The sequence below is a fragment of the Suncus etruscus genome, chromosome 2 (assembly GCF_024139225.1).
Source record: "Suncus etruscus isolate mSunEtr1 chromosome 2, mSunEtr1.pri.cur, whole genome shotgun sequence".
NCBI lineage: Eukaryota > Metazoa > Chordata > Mammalia > Eulipotyphla > Soricidae > Suncus > Suncus etruscus.
This window is the reverse complement of record NC_064849.1, coordinates 58,438,249-58,457,638: the sequence shown is the minus strand read 5'-3', so window position 1 is coordinate 58,457,638 and position 19,390 is coordinate 58,438,249. Positions and strand designations below refer to the sequence as shown.

The following is a 19,390-nucleotide window of genomic DNA, read 5'->3' as shown; positions in this document are numbered from 1 at the left end:
CAACTGGGCAGTAATCTAGCAAAAAAATCAACTACTATGGATTACTACTGTCCTGAACAACAAGGCTCACAGAAGAATATAGACAATACAAATTATTTATAACAATGTTTGAAAATAACTAAACTCTAGCTTTGCATAGAGGCAATTGAATTAGGGATCCAATTTCAATTGTATTACTAATTGAAAAACAAGGAAATTTGACAAATAAGTATGTTATATAAAAACATATGTGTATTAAAATGGTTTTCTTCTTGGTGTCATATGTCCACAATGCAATTTATATCTTCATGGTGATTCTATTTTGAATGTTACAAAAAAAGACTCAGAAAATGACACTTTTATCACTTATCCAAATACACATAAAACCTCCCCAAACACTTGACCATGAGCTCCCAAATCCCTTCAATTAAAACAATACACGAATGATTTGATGTCAACCACAACAGAGGTTAGGTTGAATTCCTAGGTTTGTTTCATCTGAGTTTAATTATTTCTAATGAAATCTCTCCCTCTGTTTGGCCCTAACTAAGGTGTGGGATCACTTGAGCTGTGCTGGCAGGTCTCAACTTGTAAGCACAAGTGGCCTCTTTAGGCCACAGGCATGCTGCCTTACACCTGGTACAGGCAGACAGAGAGAGATTAGGGCCCATGGGTATGACTCAGTTGTGTCTATCAACATCAGTCAATGCCAAGCTGTGGGAACAATTGTCAAAAATGTAGGATCAAGTCCTATTTATGAATTAGCATTTCCTCTCATTCAATCATGTTACCAAGTACCTACCACATACAAGGCACTCAACCAGGTGTTTGGAGTAATTAAAAGGAGGAGACCCAGTTCCTGCTTTGAAGAACTACTCCTGAAGTGTATGTCAGAGCTCTGGTTCTCAAATTTTATCAGATATCAGAATCACTCTGAGCACTGTCAAAATACAGTGGGATTTACCATTATTGTTTAAGTTCTGATAAATCTAATTTACGGCTCCAGAATTTGTTTTACATCTGTTTTATTCCATGGATCTATGTTACTGAGAACCACTTGTAAAAGATTGTTTTGGGAAAATGAAAATTATCATACCACTATGAATAGTGGTATAGCACTCCTTGGCATACAATACTCACTATTAGAAAAACTAATTGTTATAGTTAGTTGTGCAAATAATATTTAATATACTTACTAGTTAATAGAAGAAAATTCTTTTCAAGTTAACTTTACAATTATTATTTGAGAGCCTTGCTGGATCTGTCCTGTGCATTGAAGGGACCTATCCTGTGCATTGTAGAATATTTAGCAGTAAGCCTAATAATTTATATTCATCAGATTCCAGTAGTGCCTTCCTTCAGGGAGACAACCAAAAAAAAGTCTCCAGACATTTTTAATTGTCACCATCTCTGGTTGAGGACTACTTGTCCCATAGACAAAGTGTAAGAACTACCTAGCCATTTAGTATACTCATCTATAAATAGGTTATAGTATTTTATCTTATTTCACAAGTACAGTCTATTAAAGTTAGAAAGGAAAAAAAGAAGTTATCTAAATGAATTAACTATCTTTCTAATAAGGCCTTTAGTCATGAGGTACTTCAGAGCTCAGATAAGACCAAAGGAATTCGGATCAATACTGGCTTCAACAATGCACAAGTGTTTCCTTATTTTTTTACAGCCCCATTTATTTTCAAGAAATATTGCCAGCCCATGTGCACTCGTGACAAGTATGTTTTTTACTCTCTGCCAGCAAACACTCAAAAATCAAATGGCCTGGCTTCCTCTCTTTGCATGCCACAGAATGGATGAGAAAACACAGAATAGACGAGAAAAGGTATTGGAATCCCTGGGGAAGTTTTGTAAAAGGGCAGGTCTAAACAGAACAAATTGGTGGAAGCTGAAGACACTCATGTAAACGTGCCTTTCAAAAAGACAGTTCTGTTGGTGAAAATACAAAGTTTGTTCAATATGGAGAAATCTGGTAGTCACATGCAATTACAAAACCTTTAAATGTTAAGAAGTTGAATCATTCACCCATGTAGTTTTTCTTGTCCAGATCACAAATTGCAATAATTGGATAAAGACATATGTACTATTTGAACTTGTCATGCTAAATATCTGTATTTTGTAACTCATCTTGATAGCTAATTTTCATGAAAATATGTGTTAATTGAGAAAAAAGACATCTTTAAGATGGTTATCATAAGATAATCATACCTTAGGGCATTGTAAGGCAAGAGGTGTAGCACTGGATCTGTGATTCTCCAAGGATATGATTATCACATAAGAGCAGCCACACCTTTTAAGGTTCACCTCTCTGAACTGTTTTATTTGATTATGGCAGCTGATATTGAGTCCCTTTGCTTCTCACAGCATTGTAGTCATCTTTTCCAGGAGGTGATAGACTTCTCAAAAAGAATGCTTTATGAAAGAAAGCAATATGCAGTCAAGAAAATAGAGCCTATCAGAACAAAATGACCATAGGGGGAAGTTACACTTTATTTTGGGGGAAATACAAAGCCACTCAGATTAAGTTTCTGTTTCAGTGACCATCATTTCCAAACTTCTAAGGGACACTATTACTCTGTGTGTTTTAGGTCTTCCTTGATGTTTAAATGTCCTTTTATTGCCATTCTCCACTTACAGAATTAATCCCTTTGTTTTTGTGTTGGGGACATATCAATCCCTTTGTTTTTGTGTTGGGGGCATACCTGCTCATGTTCAGGGTTTACTCCTGACTCTGTACTCAAGGATCATTCCTGGCAAGCCAGGTAAACCACCTGTGGTGCTTTTGAGATCAAACTCAGGTCTGCTGTGTGCAAAGACCCTACCCACTCTACTATCTCTCCCCTCCACACTATCTCTCTGGACCCTGATCTTCTAAAAAGAAAAGCCTACTGGTTTTTATCTAGGCATGCCTCTGTGCCTCATCAAGTACTATATTTTATTTCCCTTTAGAGAATCTTATTTAATATAGTGCATTCTTCCCATTGTAAGACTATGGTGCAAAGGGCAATTTAATGGATTAAATCAAATATATCAATTTGCAATGTTTAAAATGACCTTTATTCAGCTATGACAATTAACTCCTACTATCAGCCAATTTGTACACAAAAGATTCTGAGGTGTTAGCAGGTTACTTGGTTATATACTGTGACAAGTAGCAACAGATCTGTTCTACTGCCAGTAACACTAGCCTTAGGAGTTCTAAAATTAACATAGAAGCCATAGAAATATATCTTAAAGGTGGTGCTACAGAAGTCGACGTGAAATGAAAACTGCATTTTCTTTATTTAAGCCTTTCATTTTTTCCAAATGAAGAGTTGCTATTATTGTGATGTTTACTTTTGAATACATAAACTGTGAAATAATGGCAAAAACACTTGAAAAGTAGCCAGAAGATAAGAAAAAACTCCCTATCAGCTGTATCCCTGACTTAAAAAAAAAAAATGAAGTGCTTTCAGGCTGTTCTTTAAAACTCCAGTTAGAGAAAGGAAGGAGACTGACAATCTGCAGTAATGTATAAAGATTTGAGGGGCTGATGCATTTTTCTGCTTTGAGTGCATGAAGTCGTCTTTGTTTCGGGTTTCCTTGGCAACCCTTATCAAAGTGTGTACAGGAGGAGCAAGTCCTAAATGGAGTCTGGTCTGAAGAGGGCCTTTAAAAAAAGGCATCTAAGTTCCCTATTTTTATTCCTTCAAAAGTGCGAGTGTGTAATGAAGGATATGAAGGATGTACAAGACAGGAGAACACATTTTTCCAGTCATGGTTACTACCTAGGCTAGAGGAGATAACAATGGTCTTTTGAGAGCCTAAGTTGTTTTCCTGGGTATGAGAGAGCTAGGAAGATATGGACTTCCTAGAAAGTTCCTTTTAAAGACCATTTTTATCTCAGAGCTGTCTCAATAGCCCAAGATGTTAGGAACTATTTGCTTGTGGTGAGTTCTAAATTCAAGTGATTTTTCTACAAAGGAAAAGTTCATGATGTAATCTGCAATAAAAAAAAGCTTATAGGAATTGATAAGAATTGACTTTCTAGTTTATCAAAGCAACAGCTTACTTAATAGTTCATATTTGTGGTCTCAGTTTCCTATTTAAACCATAGTTCCAGGAGATTACTGAAGTTATCACCAGACAACTGAAGTTGTCTAGCACCAGACCTGATGACTTCTACTCAGAACTAACCCCATTACTTTGTTAGTCTTTTTTATAATTTCCTCATAGTTCACTTTGTAGCTCTTCATTTTGTAATTTTCTCTTCTATTCATATTTTTTCCTGGCAGGGCCAGGACTAAGATAAGGCAAATGAAGTACTTGCCTTAGTTACCAAACTTAAAGGAGCACCAAAAATCTTGGCAATCAAACATTCAAATATCATAATTTATAAAGATATTACAGATAAGGAAATTGTGGTCTAAATGCACAATGGAATACTCATAAGAAAATATGAACTCTTCATTTTGCTACAACTCAGATGTAACTATAGGACATCATGTTAAGTGAAATAAGTCAGAGGGTAAAGGACAAAAGCTGGATGATCTCATTCATATGTAGTATATAAACAAAATAAGGGAATCAAAAAAGGGAATGAATAATAAACAATGAAAGCATTTCTTTTGACCTGGACAACATAACTGAGGTTACCAAGTGGCGAGAAAAGAGGGGGTAAGAGACAGAATATAAGAGACAAGAAAAAAGTGGTGGAAAGTCTTTGGCAACTTGTGGTCATGAAAGTGCAGTAACTCTATGCAACAAGAGAATAAGTATTAATACTATTTGAGCCATGTTTTCCAATACTAAAATAAAAATTATTTTTTACTGATTAGAACTTTAGGCTCCATCTTTCCAAATTTGAATGCATGTCAATTCTCTCATTCTCTGAAGTTTCATTTTTTCTCTTCTCCTAATTTTGTTCATGTCATTGGGATATTATATTTCTCTGGTATAAATGTTAGTCATTTTTTGACAGCTCCTCCTCCTTATCATCTTTCAATTGACCTCAAAGAACTTTTAATTTTATCCATAGATTGTCTTTAATGCATGTCTACTTGTTATTTATACTGCCAAGTCCTGCCAAGTCATTTCATTACTTCTGGGATAAATTCTTCAATTTCATAATTTACCTCTCTAATTTATTTGGTACTCCTTGAGCAGGTACAACAAGTACTGTCATTCCCATTCTGTATTAATTTAATGAGGGTTTATTCAAGGTTTATTCCTTTGTAACTTTATGAGTTTTCCCACATATGCACATATGTAGACACACACACACAGAGAGACACACACACCTATTCCTGAGCATACTTTTTTGTTATAACCTAGTCTTCAATCTGACTAGGTTTATTATTCTCTCTCTATTTTCCTTATCCACTTCCTTTTCAATTTTAAGGCTCAGCTCAGATGGTTTTCTTTTTGTTTTGATATTTGCTTTGAGGGTGGGGCACACACATTTGGCACTCAGGGGTTACACCTGGCTATGTGGTCAGAAATCGTTCCTGACTTGGGGGAACCATATGCGGGGGTCGAACCGAGATCCATCCTAGGCTAGCGCTTGCAAGGCAGACACCTTACCTCTATTGCCACCTCTCGGGCCCCTGTTTTTGTTTTTGGGGCCACACCCAGAAGCTCTCAGGCATTCTTCCTGGCCCTACACTCAGAAATTACTCCTGGCAGCCTCAGGAAATAATATGTGATGCTGAGGATCAAACCTGGGTCAGCTGCATGCAACTGATACCCACTGTGCTATCACTCTGGCCCCTCAGATATCTTCTTCATGAAGCGTTTCCTTCTCCTTTGTCAGATTTAATATCTACCACTTTCATTCTCTGGCAGTATTTCTTCAAATCTTGATTATAATTCTCATCTCACTCATTAAACTCTTTAAACACAATATTTATGTATAATTTATCTTTAGTAGATACTTCTTTAACAATGAATTGACTACAACTGTTCAGAATAATATTTACTGACCCTCTTCAAATGTACCAAGCAGTAAACTAGCACTTGTGGTCAAAAATAAAAACAGCATAGTTCCTGGTTTGAGAGGGTGAATACCAATATCAGTAATATTGCAATTAAGTGATCTGATTCTGTTACTGTGTATGTGCCATGTAGAGGGAATGGGAGAGAGAAAGGAAAGAGAGAAAGTATATAGGTAGATATTTCCATCTAAATGAAGAAATTTTCTGGAGATCACTGTCTAACAATTTTGCCTTGCTTCCTAGTCTGCCTTTGGAAAGTTGATATGCCAGATCCTGAGATCATTCCAAAGAAGAGAAAATAGAGCCACAGAGAAAGTTGACCTTCAATATAATGCTGACATTGCAATTCAAGTAAGCAACACATTTTATGTCATTATATATATAAAATTATGCTAAAGAAGAAAGATAATCAGATAAAACTTCCTTGGTGTTTCAGTAGCTCCTTTGATATAACTTCTACCTGATTGTCAATATTTCTGTTTGGAGCTTCCCTAAATAACTGTGACAAAGAGACAAGAATATAGTGAAAAATGAGTGTGAAGATTTGATATAAAAAAAAAAAAAAGAAAGTCTTTCTCAATGGGGCCAAAGTGGTGGAGCAACGGTAGGGCTTTTGCCTTTCACATGACTGACCTAGGACAAACCGAGGTTCAATTCCCCACCCCCTTACCAAGCCAGGAGCGATTTCTGAGCGGATAGCCTGAGCGTCACTGGGTGTGGCCCAAAAACAAACAAACAAAAAAAGTCTTTCTCAAAAAGTAAAATACAAAAGTGAAATTTTCTTTTAGTGCCATCTTACCTAATATGCCCAGCAAAATAAATAAATAAATAAATAATAAAAAGCTATAAAATTAGAATATCATTAACCGAAGTTTTCCTCTATTACTGACCTCTCACAATTATCTTCAGATGTAGTCTCAGCATCCCTAAAATTTAGAACCTTCTTCAACTGCTTCTATATAGAATACACTGACACAACCACCACTGCTTCATCTAAAGATAACTCTTCTAGTCCCTTCCCACTGGGTAATATTTAAAGAGGATCAGAATATGTGAATTCTCTTACTTCAGTCAGCAAAATATTTGAATCTAGGTAATGTATAAGATTCTTTCTAACAAGTTTTTGAAATGAAATTATTGAAAATCTAATAGTTGGAGGTTGGCCAACAGTTGGGATCTCACCAGAAAATGTGATCCAACTCTAATCCTCCCTGTGATTTGCTCAGCTGAAGTTTCCTAGCAATGATCACTGCCTTTCTTAGTCTCTTTGCCATGAGAAATTGAGGATGTTTGAGGTTCAATGCTAGTCCCCATAAGTTTCTACTTGGTACCCAGATATATGTATCTGTTAGGGATTAGAAACAGCAGCAGAGATGGAGGGGGGTGAGGCTGCTGTGCTATTGATCTGCCTTACAGCAAGGAGCCAGACCTCAGGGATCCCGCTGAGGTTTCAGATGCCACCAGAAAACCCGCCCCCAGTGGTGGTGGTGGTGGGTCAAGGACAAGGGCTGGAGTCGCATTCGACTTAGTCTCATCATGAGCTGTTTTGCAATATTTAATTCTCACTCTATGGCTGGTATCCAGGCACATAGAATGTGTCTGTGGGGATCTTCCGTGCTGATGGCTGAGTGTGTGCGTATTAGTTCCTGGCCCTGGCAGGGTTTCAGACTGCTGGCCTCACAAAGCATACAAATACTGATAGACCTTTTGTTTCCAAGGGTTTTGATGAAAACCAGAATTTCAAAAAAGTAGAATTGGGAATAAAGCATCCCCTTACTAATATTGTCAGAAATAAAGTACACACCTATGTAATACTTAAATATGACTCAATATAGAGCTGTTGAATTAGTACTTCTCTGAAAAGTAATAATATGTATGTCATAAAATCTGCATGAGGAGTTAATAATGTACTGAGTTCTGAAATCATGGTGTTTGTTAAAATTATTTTCTTTTGAGCCATTTAATTTTGGGGAAAATATTTCTGGCTGCAATTTCTCCTTTGATAACATGGAGAACTATAACTACTGACCTTTTGGTCATATAGAGTAATAGGCTTTTGTCAATGATATGTTCTGGAATTAGAAATTGCTAATTAAACATAAATCTGTTGAAGATAATAGAAGGGAAGGACAAAGTCAAAATTTTATTTTAGATGTTTTAGAGGAACTGAAAAACAAGGCAGCTTATTAATCACAGACTATGCAGTAATGATACAGAATTCTGTATTTTTAAATTTATCATCCATTTTGCCCCAGGCTGTCTTGTTGAACATACATTGATTATTTCTCTAAATTTTTTCCAGCATATGGGACAGAGGATGTTTCTAAATGCACTGTGGGTATATTGTCAAAAATGGGTTAATGTCAAAAAGCCACTGAATCCTTTGAATTCCAGTATCTAAATGGCTATTGTTCTACTCAGCATAGAATTTTCTAGAAGACAAAACACATACTAAATCTCTAAAAAAGAAAATATCCATTAAAGATACAAAGGGACTGGGGCTCCACTAATGTAATATGAAAATTCAACTTGCAAGTAAGATGCCAGAGTTGGATTGATTGCTGTGTACAACAGTGACATGAATATAAAGACTCCCTAAGGTTAAATTGGGCTCCTGCATTGAAATTCTAATTAGAAATATGAGTGCCCTAACTCTGTGAAAGTACATGTGTGTTTAATTATTCTCCTTTTCCACCTTATCTCTTCCATTATTTTATACCCTTTTCCCTCCTCCTTTATTGCTATTCTCAAGCAACCCATGCCCCTCACTTAATCTAAGTGTAAGACCTTTCTTTAAGTTGGCATTAATTGACAAGCAGTGTTTAATTATTATTTTTCATATCTGCAAAGAGCTGATATTAACTCTCCATGGGCCTGAAGCTGACATAGGTCTCCTTGTTTCTGGTGGCACTGCTCTGCTTTCATCAATAGTATTTCTTTAGTTATAGACACATGCTGCTTATTTGTCTTTACCTTAATGGCATATATATACACCTATATTTGTGTTAATTGAGGTTGCTGGGAATCTCACCTGTCTTCCACTATTGTAAAATTGGCATTTTGGACAACTGAAGATTGTCATCTTTAGGGATCCTATTGGTATATGGTAGAGAGAGAGAAAGAGAGAGACAGAGAGAGTGATGGGGAGAGAGAGAGAGAGAGAGAGAGAGAGAGAGAGTGATGGGAGAGAGAGAGGAGGAACCTTAATAAATATTAACCTGAGGCATTCTCAAAATCAGGAATGTGACTTTGTCAAATTGGTATACCCTCAGTTGGTACCCAGAACTTCATATGGCTTCATATTTTATTAACTAATATTTAATATCTTAAAATTCTGTGATTCATAGGTTTAGGCCCTGTTGTTCAGCATTAAGATTAATTAATTGCATATTGCCACCAGTGTGACAATCCCTTGTTTGCCAGTCATACCATAAATCTAATTGAATCACTAGTTTACTGGTTATCGTTATAAATGAAAGCTGAAGAAAGTCCTATTGACATTACATATGAAATAATGCCTTTAAAGAAGAATCATTTTATTACATCTTTTTAGCACTATATATAAATATATGTATATTTAGTTGGGCAAGGAGCTAATTAATGGCTTGCAATCTGTCTCTCCTAAATATATTTTTGGTTAGATCAGGACTGGAATTAGTAGAGGCAGCATATAAGTGTTACCGTCAATAAGAGAAAGATTACCCAACTCAGGATAACTAAATCCAACAGTGACAGTTAAAACAGAAGTGTATCAAGGGTTAAGTATAAGAAAACAAGTAAGAATTTTAGGTACAAGAACAAAAAGTATTAAGGAGGGAAACTTAGGTTCCCCTTCTAAAGGTAAAAACCAAGATGTAAGTTTAAAGGTTAAAAAGCTTCAAGGCATCAATATTTTCTCAAAGTCATAAAGTTCAAGGTGGCATTTAAAAGTAGTATGACAAATGGAAAGGCCACAGAGTGAAAGTAAAAAAAAAAAGAAAGCAACATATTCCAATTCTGACTTCATCATATATTAATTGCATAATGCCAGGAGAATGTATGACCTCAGGAGAAACAGACTTAAAATAATTATAATAGGCTACTTTTTCCTGTCTTGGAAAACCCATGTTTTCTCTCTCTCTCTCTCACCTCACATTCTAAATTTTTTCAATTTTATCACTAAAATAAATATAATTATCATTAAAAACTCTTTCTTAGAAAATTATAGTGAAGATTCTAAAAAATACACAATAAGTACTTGAATATTTAAATTATAACTAACATGAAACACATATTTCCTTTGAAGTGGTAGAAAGCAAGAGTCCAGTTGGTTCTGCAATCCAACTACATGTGGGCTTAACAGGCTTTTTTTTTTCTCTTTTGCTTGTTAGTTTTGCCATCTGTGGAACATTCAAAAAGAAACAACAAACTTTGGAAAACAAGCCATTCATAAACAAGAATTGCCCACATATGTGTTATGATTGAAAGTCTTCGACCTATTAATGCCCAAAAGAGTAGAAACTTGGAAGGAATCCCATGTTGAATGTTCTTTCAATCTAGACCTATTAACTTGCCTTATTAGTCATCAAGTGAATAAATCTCATACTCAATTTATCTCTTCCAGGTTTAATATTACAATACCATCAGAGAAAAATAAGGTAATTAAAAAATAAATAAATTGAAAAATAAAATAAAAATAAAGTAGATCAATCACTATTCCTCAGAAGAGCTAGGAATGAGAAAGATCCCACAATAGCAGCATCACTTGCAAATATATTAGAAACAAAATTTCTGAACATTGACAAAAATGACAAAAATGATTGGGGCCAGAGCAGTGGTGCAGTGGTAGGGCATTTGCCTTGCACATGACTGACCTAGGATGGACCTCGGTTCGATCCCCAGTGTCCTATATAATCCCCCAAGCCAGGACCGAGTGCAAAACCAAGAGTAACACCTGAGCATCATTGGGTGTGGCCCAAAAATAAAAAAAAATCATACCCTCTGGCTTTTCTTAATTAGAAATTCTATGTGGGAACCAGAAATCTGTGTTTTTAGCAAGTCTTCCAGAAAATTTTGATGCTCCTTGGAAGCTTGAGCTCTATTTACATTAGATTGGCAAAAAAAAAGTAGCAACATAAGAATAGTGGTTTTATTTATAAATTTGTGGGTAATCATAACAAGTGTTAGCAATTTAATATAAAGATTTTTATAAAATATTGTAATTAAAATTACAACTAGTCAACACATCACTTATACAATAGTGCTATTTAATTTGTATTTATAAACCCATTGTTTAAGAAAATTCACTTTTCCTTTCTTAATCTCAATAGATAAATGAATGTTTGGGCACACTATTTTTTGTAATACTTGAGCAATTAAAATACTCCTATAAAATGTGAACACATATTTATTTACTAAGGCTCCACTTAGGGATGAAGAACCTACAATTAGTCTTGGTAATATAAATGGAAATATACTCAGTTAATTAATTTTAGAAATATCCTTCCTTGTTTTCACTTTTAATAGTATATACATCTAGAATTATGTCAATACTATGCCTTTTAATTTTTACAACATATTTTAATAATATAGGTAATAAAAACATTGTAATATGTTGGGTCAAGGACAAAGTATTTTCAAGCCAAAAGAAGATAGAATATTTTCTATACAATTACTAAAATAAAAATCTTATTTTCCTAGTGACTGATGGTAAAAGTCAGGTTTTCTCATTTACATAGGGTCCATTTCCTGTGCTATTTGGCTGTGTGGACCAGACAATTCCGTGCATAGTCAGGGCTACACTTAGTGATTGTGGGGCAGGAGAGCATATGCTGCCAAGGACTGAACCTAGGGTCTCAAACACAACACACATTCCAGGCCCTCTTCTTATCCATTTTAATCAAGTCAGCCATACAAGAATCAAACAACATCTAAAAGTATCCTAAGAACTAGTCAAGTACCATATTTTTCAAAATTTATATAACATGAAGTTTTATTACATATATTGTAGCAACATACATTTTGCAACATATTTAGATGTCAAAGTAAGAACCAAGATATATAGATATGTATATATATGCAGTCTAGAGCAATCATAAATTTACATTGTTTGTATACACTCTCCTTGTAATATCTAGGAACAGTGTCAGACTTTCCTTGAGTTTTTGGACTCCTCGGTGACCAAGAGCATCATCTACCTGGGACAGCCCAGCAATTCCTTCACTGTGAATCTCACTGAGATATTACTAGATGAAACCTCTACTTTCTTTTCATTAGAACTGCAATTGATTTCTGGCTCTTCACTAACTCCCATATTTAAAATGTTGCCCTACACAGCTTGGCATGACAATTCTTGATTAATAGAAAGTTTCAGTTCTTCCCAAATAAAAACTGAAAACCACAGGATACCCTTTCTAACCTAAAAAAGTCTATTGATGAGAAAAATGAAGATCTAGAGTTCAAAATGTAAATCTTGGAATTATGGTATTAAAGAAAGGGGAATAAGCTGGTAAATTTATGAGAATGCCATATATTATAAATCATGTAGGTATAAAACTTAACATATCTAAATATTTCTTTAAGAACCTTTATAATAGCATTTTATAATTATAGTGGGACCCTCTGGTGTGTGAATTATGGTGTATTCATGTTTAGTTGCATTGACTGCACTCAGCTTTTAGTCATGTGCCTAGCAACACACTGTGTATGAATTAATGTGCAATAATTCATGGCCTGTTGTGTCTTATTAAATATAGCATTGATTCAATTTTAGAAGTGCAACATAATGACTCAAATATTTTTCTGAATGCTAAGTGCCCCATATGATTTTCATTTCAGAGCCTGTTTTCACATTTGCAACCCTCATTTATAACAGTAATATTTTCCTACTCCAGAGCAAAAAAAAATGGATTGTCCACCCAAAAAAATTAAATCAAATGCAAAGAGAATTTACTTACTGAAGTAATTTAGTCCTGTTTTCTCCATTAATATCTTCAAAACCTGTTTTTAATGGGAGGTACAAAACCCTTTTTGTTGTTTTTGGTATGAGCATTTAGAAATCCACTTTTCAAATATCTTAATTTCTTATTCACCATTATTCTGTGCCTCAAAGTAAAATAACAATGTGGTCTATTTAGAGAGAAAAGTACCTGTTATGTGAGCATGTCAAGAGAACTGGGGCCAGTTCTGAATCTGACAATTCACTTACTCATTCCCAGTAAATCATAAACACTTTGTGCCTCAGTTTTCTCATCTAGAAAATAGGTTTGATGTTGTTTTCCTATTTACAGAATTACTGTAACAATAAAATAACATAAATTCTGTGAGATTACTATTATGTACAAATTAGTATAAACAATGCTATTAAACCCATACTAAGTTCACTTTAGCTAATAGATTTTTATACCCATTGTCTCATCAAAAACTAAAAACAATTCTGCAGATGCATAAGGCCATTACTCCCAACTAACTTCTGGATACTTTTTACAATGCCACTGGATACTGTTTCTTTTCCATTGAGGACATATGTGATGTGATATGATCAAAGCTGAATAAACAATGATTTTTCAATAGCATAGCTAATGGAGCCTCACACCCATTGCACAGAGGAATAAATAAACAAACTGAAACACATTTTAGAGGCAAAACTAAAGCCTAAAACTTAATCTATTAGCTTTGAGACAGTCAAGATATTGCTTTTTTGTTGAAATGATTGCTTAACTACCTTGTCATATCATTTATACTATGTCAGTGCAAAATCTCTCACCACAATGTTGGACACAAACCAAAGCAAGTTTTATTCCTTTAAACTATTTCATTAATATGTTTATTAATTTAACATTGGATTACAATGTTATATTTAGTCCAAGAGTCCAGTTTCATATCTTGATGTGTATAAGCCTCACCTAACCTACCACCAAGTCCATTCCCAATATTGAATTCCTATGTCTATCCTTTCCTCATCCATCTTTCCCTCTCTTTCAGAACAAGTATACTTTTTGCAGTCTAAGATAAGCATCATTACATAAATGATAGCATCCAGTCATTCCAAACCTCAAATTTATTATTCTTTTACAAAGGACATTCTTCCAAACCTTCATATTCAGTTACATTTTAATTACTTTTGATTAGTTTTATACATAATAGAAGATCTACATTGTATTAATTAATGTTGAAGAACTTTTCTTTAGCTACAACTAGCTACAATATTTTGCTCTATATTCCACTTATTATGGAATTCTAGTGGTCAGCAAGAATAAGATGTAAAAACCAGTAACAAAAGCCAGTATTTAGGGCCAGAGCACTGACACAAGTGGTAAGGCATCTGCCTTGCCCACGCTAGCCTAAGACGAACCTTGGTTTGATCCCCCAGTGTCACATATAATCCCCCAAGCCAGGAGCGATTTCTGAGCACATAGCCAGGAGTAACCCCTGAGCTCCCCCCGGTGTGCCCCCCCCAAACAAACAAAAAAAAACAGTATTTCATTTCCAATCATGTTTCTGACATTGTTATTTCAAAAATGAAACTATATTTAGTTACATGAAGAGATAAAGGTTAAATAATTAGAGAAGAAATTCCAAAATTCTTGAAGCGGAAACCTCATGCCCTAATGCCAAGGGATTGGAGAAACCTTGGCCTAGAAGCAGCACTGACACGGAATAATACACACACAGTTAGAAAGATAAAAACAGATTCAGGAACTTCTACCACAAGCTATATGTTCAGGCTAAAATATAAACAGACAATGCAGATATGGGGGGGAGGAAACACTTTCTCCCTGAACCCTGAGGTCTTTATTGGAAAGCAGAGATTACCCCTAAAGAGAACAGGTATGGTAAGGGACTAATCCAAAGACACTTCCAGTCCAATAAATGACAAGCACCAGCCAAGAAGAATTATCCTATATAGAATGAAAACCCAGTTACTTGAATATCTCCCCATCTTAATTTTATAGAAAAAAGCTTAAATATGAGATAGAACAATGTAATTCATGTCCCAAGTTTCTGTGAGAAAAAAGTAGGATCCCTATATAAAAGATGAAAAAGGGTGGTAGTATTTTGCAGCAAAAGTTGGGGAAAATGGAAAGAAAACAACTTTGACCTAAAAACAAGGTTTCCTTACCCATGAAGCATCCCATCATAAGACCTGCTACAGGCTCCAGGTATTTTAATTTGTTTAACCCCAAAGTCTTCCTTCATAGTCCTGGAAAAGTTTCTCCTGAAATATGGTTATCACAGTCAAGCATAGGTAATTAGAGATCTTGGTTTTTACACAGATCCTATGTCAATGTCAGGGTGTCACAAAGCCTATCTTGATAACATCTTCACCGTTAAGTGACAAGGCAGAGAAACTCATCCTGAAAACAAGTTGTTGCTATTTCCAAGTTGTCCTCAGGGTGGTATATAAGCCCACTCTGGAGCAAGTCAGTGCCAAGATAGTTTAAGGGCCTGTCCTAGTAAAGGTCTATTCATGGTGTTGGTGCAGAAGCTGAGCCAGTTCCAAAGGTTCCCAAGGTTCTGGGATAATTGGCTGATGTCCAAGCAACTACGCCTAAGTCAAGTCATTATGACAAATATTCAGAGTGAAAGGTCAACCCTGCAACAGAAAACTTTCAGAGCTCCCATCCCTATTATATAGCAACTTTTCTTCATACTTAAGATTTCCCCATTGTATTGTGCCTATGCAAAAAGGAATAATGCCACAAGATACTAGTGGTGCCCATGGGGGGGGGGGGAATAATAAGAAAACAAACAAATCCTATCTGATAGTTCTATCAGAAACATAAAACTCAAAAGATATTTATCTACTAGAATTTCTTAATAAAGAAATGAAAAAAGGGGGTGTGGAAACACTACTTCAACATAAGAAAATACACAATAAGAATTATACTTATTAAGGAAATACATCTAAAGAAATATACAGAGGAAATATACATATCCCCTTTAAGTCTTTTTAAATAGTCTGGGAGGGGGAATAAAATAGGGAACACAGCTTCAGCCAGTGATGTGTTCTTGTGGAATCTAAAAAAATGCTTGTAGCAGTCACGAATCAGGAAATGTCCTTGAGCAAAGGATCTCTCAAAAAGTGATTCTGATAGCGAGCAATAGTCTGCCAGCAAGGGAGGTGGGAGAAAAGGGCCACTGAGAGCAACTCAGAAGCAGTGATGGTGGCATCTTCTTCCTGGGCAGAGGTAGGAGGTGGGCTTGGGGTAGGAAGAACATTTTAGTTCCTGATGAGTTAAGAACTAAAGGTAAAAAAATGGGGTACTCAATAGGGCCAGAGCAGTGGTGCAAGTGGTAAGGCATCTGCCTTGCCTGCACAAGCTTAGGACAGATCTCGGTTCAATTCCCCAGCATCCCATATGATTCCCCAACCTAGGAGTGATTTCTGAATGCATAGCTAGGAGTAACCCCTGCTATGTTTTAACTCAAAAACCAAAAAAAAAAAAAAAAAAAAAGGTTCACTAGGGAGAAATAACAAACTAGGGATGAGAAAGCAATAGGCTAGAAAAAATTTGTAAAGTGAAAAGCAGGGGAGGAGTAAAGAGAAAGGGTTATATACAACATAGACATTCTGTACAATACAGATAAACATTAAACAAAGAGGAGGCCAAAACACACATACACACACTCTCACATACACAAATAGACAGACAATGACACATAATTACACATACATACAGACATAGGTTGCAGTTGAAAAACTGAGCCAGGTAAAACAGGTCAAAGCCCTTAAAAATATAAAGCCAAGGTCAGATAGAAAAGTTTTCTAATTCCTAGGGAAAATTATCATTGATAAAGGTAAACTTTGCTGAATAAGGCTCTATGGGTTATATTGTGCAAGAACATTCTCAAAACAATCATAAATTTCTTTTATTTTTAAAAATAATATTTTATTTAAGCACCATGATTATAAATATATTTGTAGCTGGCTTTCAATTATAAAAAAGAACACCCACCATTTACCAGTGCAACATTCCCACCCCCAATACCCCCATCTCTCTCCTCCCACATTCCTGCCTGTACTCAATGCAGGCATCCTATATCTCTCACTCACTACCATAGCCAGGATAGTTGTTAGCACAGTTATTTATCTAACTGCACTTACCACTATTTGTAGTAAGCTTTATATTGTGGGGTAGTCCTTCCAGCCCTCATCTCTATTTTCTCTGGGTATTATTACGATAGTGATAATAATTTTCTTAAATCCCACAAATGAATGAGGCTATTCTGTGTCTGTCTCTCTATCTCTTACTATTTCATAGCATATCTAAACAGACCCATCACTATTGAATAGATTAAAATGGTAATCAAAAGTCTTTCCAAAAACAAAAACCCAGGCCCAGATGGATTCACCAATTCTTTAAAACCTTTCAAGAGGACCTATTACCAATACTCTTGAGGCTCTTCCAGAAAATTAAAAACAGAAACACTTTCAAATAGTTTTTATAAAGCTAACATCATCTGGTGCCAAAAGCAGACAGAGATGCTGATGAACACAGATGCAAAGATCCTCAACAAAATCCTAGTAAATAGGATTCAAATCCTCATCAAGAAGATCAAACACCATGACTAATAGGTTTCATTCTAGAAATGCAAGGATAGTTTAACAAATGAAACTCAATCAACATAATACACCATATTGACAAAAGGAAAATAAAAACTATATGATCATATCAGTAGATGCAGAGAAAGAATTTGATAAACTCCAATACCCATTTATGATAAAAAACTATCAACAAGATAGAAGTGGAACGAACTTTTCTCAATATAGTCAAGGTCATTTACCACAAGACAATGAAAATGGTAGATCATCCTGGTTCAACCATGGAAGGTTATTAGTCCAAGAATTTATCTATTTCTTCCAGGTTCTCTTGTTTTATGGCATAGAGTTTCTCAAAGTAGTCTCTGCAGCGATGTCCTTGATTATTTATTCTTCGTGGAGATTCTCTCCTTTGTCTCTGGGACTCCAATGATTCTTATATTGTTTCTGTTGAGTTTATTTAAAACTCTTGTTTTCCTCTGTTCACATTCTTTGAGGATTTTTTCCACTGTCTGGTCATTTGCCTTGTTAGTTTGTTTTTGGTTTGAGAGTCACTGTCTGCGGTGCTCAGGGGTTACTCCTGGCTCTGCCTCGGAAATAGCTGTTGGCTCAAAGAACCATGTGGGATGCAGGGGATGGAACCTGGTGAACAAGGCAAATACCCTACCACTGTGCTACCACTCTGGTCCCTGATCAGTTGTTTTAAGGCTTTTTTAATCTCTATTTTATATAAAGCTGTTATGCATCTCATCTACCAGCTCACTGATTCAGATCTTAGCTGCTATAGAGGCCTTCAAGTGAGTTTTTTATTTTGCCTACCAAGTTTTTCAGTCCTGTTATTTCAGTTTGGAGTTTTTTCATTTTTATTTTCATATCCTCTTAATTCTTATTTGTGGTTCATTCAGCTCAATTTATGCTTTCTTTGAGTTCTATGAACATCCTCCATATTTCTCCTCTAAACTTATATGAGAGGCTAAAAAATGTTTGGCATTTTTGGGTCATCAGAGCTGCCATCTTCATTCTTGATGCGTTGTGTTGGACTGTGTTGTTTCCCCATTGTCAAGCATATTGTGTGATGTTTTCTGCATGGTTTTTCTGGGGATCATTGACTAGGATATGTGCCCCAATGCAAAGGGAAGTGGAGTGGCGGGGCTCTTCTGGCTCGCCCTTTGAGGTTACAGCCAGCTTACTTACATTGACTGGCTTCATCAGGCTCTTCTTCTTTGGGGAGTATTGGGTTTTTCAGGTTTTAGGTTCACACTCACGGCAATGCTCAGGGGTTAGTCTAGGCTCTTCTTTCAGTAATTGTTCCTGGCAGGCTGAGAGATCATATGGGATGCCGGAAATTAAACCAAGATCCGGACAGGCTTGTCTGTGGTTGGCCACATGCAAGGCAAACGCCTTACCATGTGCTATCTTTGCAGCCCAAGCAGGCTCTTCTGGATAGGATTGATCCTAGCACAAGCAGCCGTGCATTTTGGACGTTGAAAAGTGTGCAGTGTGGATTAGGTTTTGCCCTTAGTCAGCATGGTCAGCTCACTGACGTTGACAGGGTTTTCATAGGCTCTTCTGGATGGGACTCATCCCAGCTCTAGCAGCCATGGATTTTGGATGGCAGCCATGTTGGAAATACTGTGAGGATCAGGCTACGCCCTGCATGCCAATCATAATTTTCAAGTCTAGAAAAGTCCGTAATGTTGTAATGAGCACTGTGAAAGAAGTCTACACCATGAATCATTGTATTACAGGTCTAGAACATTTCGTTTTATTTCCTGAAAGCAAGGGCATTGTGATATAAGAATAAACTAGCTTGAATTAAAAATAAATTGCAGGGGCCAGAGAGACAGCATGGAGGTAGGGCGTTTGCCTTGCATGCAGAAGGATCCTGGCATCCCATATGGTCCCC

General features: G+C 36.0%; 1 long non-coding RNA gene and 1 other non-coding gene across 2 annotated transcripts in view; both read right to left on the bottom strand.

Annotated features, from left to right (window-relative positions):
• Nucleotides 1–19,390, bottom strand: part of LOC125999004 (uncharacterized) — a 701,961-nt gene that overhangs the window by 311,462 nt on the left and 371,109 nt on the right. The window lies entirely within an intron of this gene.
• On the bottom strand, nucleotides 7,237–7,504 carry LOC126002806 (small nucleolar RNA U89). Its single transcript, XR_007493435.1, has one exon. It is a non-coding gene; the product is annotated as a small nucleolar RNA U89 (small nucleolar RNA).